Source organism: Myotis brandtii, unplaced genomic scaffold, assembly GCF_000412655.1.
Source record: "Myotis brandtii unplaced genomic scaffold, ASM41265v1 scaffold182, whole genome shotgun sequence".
NCBI lineage: Eukaryota > Metazoa > Chordata > Mammalia > Chiroptera > Vespertilionidae > Myotis > Myotis brandtii.
Window position 1 is genome coordinate 2,767,516 of NW_005356751.1, and position 2,418 is coordinate 2,769,933.

Consider the following 2,418-nt stretch of genomic DNA (forward strand, 5'->3'; position numbering starts at 1 on the left):
ACGGTGGAACAAATAAACAACCGGTAGCTATGACGTGCGCTGACCACCAGGGGGCGTATGCGGAACATGGCGGGCATCAGCAGCAGGCAGCAGAGCGCAGAACATGGCAGGTGTCAGCTGCGCAAGGATGGTGGAGCAGGTGAGCAGGGCGGGGTGCCAGACCAAGTCGGGGCACCAGTCGCTGTCATCAGGGCAAGCCTCTGGTGGTTACTAAAAATTCTTTGCTCCTGTGCTCCACGGTCCCACCTGATGCTTGCACCCGCTGCCGGCGCTTGGTGCCAGCCCTGATCACTTGGTGCTGGCAGCTGGTGTAAGCAGTGGCTGCCGGCCTGATCACCCCTTAGGGCTTCTCCACCTCCCCCTGCTCCTGAGGGGCAATCGGGGCCAGCAGCCACTGCTCACACTGGCTGATGGCACCAGGCCCGCTCACATTCGCTGCTGGTGCCAGCCTCAAGAGCTCCGTGCTGTCAGCAGGTGTGAGCAGGGCCACGTGCCATCAGCGCATGGGAGTGGCGGCAGCGGGAGCAGGGCTGCCAGCAGACAGGGGCTAGGGTGGGAGGGAGGGGGGAGAGCCATGGCAGGAGGAGCTGGGTGGGGACATGGAGGATGGGCTAAGACCCACCCCTGTCCCCACCATAGCCTTTCGGCCAACAGTTCCTTTCAAGGTGCACAAATTCGTGCACTCGGTCTTTTTGTGTGTGTGTGTGTGTGTGTGTGTGTGTGTGTACAGTGTCCCCAAAAAAGTATACACTTTAACAGCTGATAGCTCAATTTTGAAAAATGAAATGTATTTTAATAAGCAATGCCTTTATAATTATTCAAAGTGTTTGTATACATTTTCTTGGGACAACTTATATATATAATGCTGGAAATTTTATGGAAAAAAAATTGGATGTGCTGGATTTATTTTCCAACTGTCATACTTCACAAATGTCTTTCTTGTTCTTTTCCATTATGTTCACATTAATAAACAAATGACCATAATGATAAAGTTCAAGTAAATATATAAAAAATCAAGGCTAGAAAGACAGGTTTAAAATATTTTCTGTCAGTTTTTCTCATGCATTGTTTCTCAAAAAATACAATACATACCTAAGTGCAATTAATGCATATTTATGTCATTAATGACAGGCTGTTGCTGTTTACAATTATAAGGTCCTTACTATCTAATGTGTCAAAAGGAAATGCACATTTAAGGCAATCATAGCAATATGATGAAGACAAAGCACAACCTACATCATCACCTTTCACATAAACTGGTCCAAGTGCTATGGAGTCATAAGAAACTATCTGAATCCATCATGAAAGACATTCAACGACTTAAAAAAAAATCTGTTGAAATGCAAAATCTGCTTACACAGCAAAGCCACAGAGCAAACCTAGAAGAGGAACACATCCTTAACAAGTAATCACTTCACAATTTCAAGTGCTGCAACAGAAACTATACAAACTAAGGATGCTTGCAGATTCAGAAAGAGTAACATCCATTAGTGCGGAATCCCTTTCATCTTAAATTCTCTGAGCTCTTAACAAATATTAAATCCCTTTGGCTCTGCGACACCTGTCTTCAGGTAAACATTTTGTTAGTGATTAAGCGACCTGCCTCAAGGTCATAGAATGAACCGGCGGCACAAAATAAACCCAGAAGTGTGGTCTGCAGATTTATGCATAAATGAACATCACTGCGATTCAGGTTTCTGAGAATTTCCAAGGTGGAGTGGAGGTGAAATTCACTTGTCCCACGACGCTAGGGGAGGCCACATTTTAAGAAAGAAAAGCTTTTACTTGAGGTAAGTCACAGTTTTAACTGTGATGAGCTTAGAGGTTCTTTAAATTCATACTCGGGACTTCGCTACAAGCACGTTTGGGACCGGGGAGGGATGGCGAAACACCCGGAGGGGTTACAGTCAGGCCGGGGATTGTAGCTCGTTAGCAAAAACGGAGAAAACGGAAGCGAGAGGCAGTCTATCAAATTCGGGTCTGAGTGTACACGAAGGGGGAGGAATGGTCAAGGCCACCTTGTAGGGCCGGAGAGCCGGAATCCACACCAAACTCGCTGGGCAGCCGTCGGCGGGCAGCGGGGGAAAGTCGAGGCTGCGTCCTCCCTCCCAAAGCCCATTCTAAGTTCGGGGGTCCCACCCCCTCCGCCGTCAGGGCTCGTCTCCCGGGTGACCAGCAGCCGGAGGAAGGGAAGGGGGTTCCCCGCGGACGGCTGGCGGGGAACGAAGGCCAGGACCCAGACCCGCACTCACCTTGGCGCCAGGCGCGCTCCACTACCGCCGGCCTCCTCGCCCAAGGCCCATCGCCCACCAACCTCAGGAGCAAACAGCCTTCGCCACCCCGACGAAGCCAGCCCAGCTCATCCCCCTTTCCCAGTTTGCACTGCGCTGCGACGCGTCTCGCCTCTGACGCCACGGA

The 2,418-nt window shown here is 50.1% G+C and overlaps 1 protein-coding gene across 4 annotated transcripts in view; it reads right to left on the reverse strand.

The window, feature by feature from the left end:
• USP8 (ubiquitin specific peptidase 8) overlaps positions 1–2,399 on the reverse strand; it is a 61,685-nt gene extending 59,286 nt beyond the window's left edge. For 2 of the 4 annotated variants that reach the window (XM_005863946.2, XM_005863947.2), the window contains exon 1: positions 2,253–2,399. The gene's annotated coding sequence lies outside the window, so the exon portion shown is untranslated. The remainder of the gene's footprint in view (positions 1–2,252) is intronic. The other 2 variants (XM_014537801.1, XM_014537800.1) reach the window with 1 other exon arrangement.
• Between the last annotated feature and the right edge of the window lie 19 nt (positions 2,400–2,418).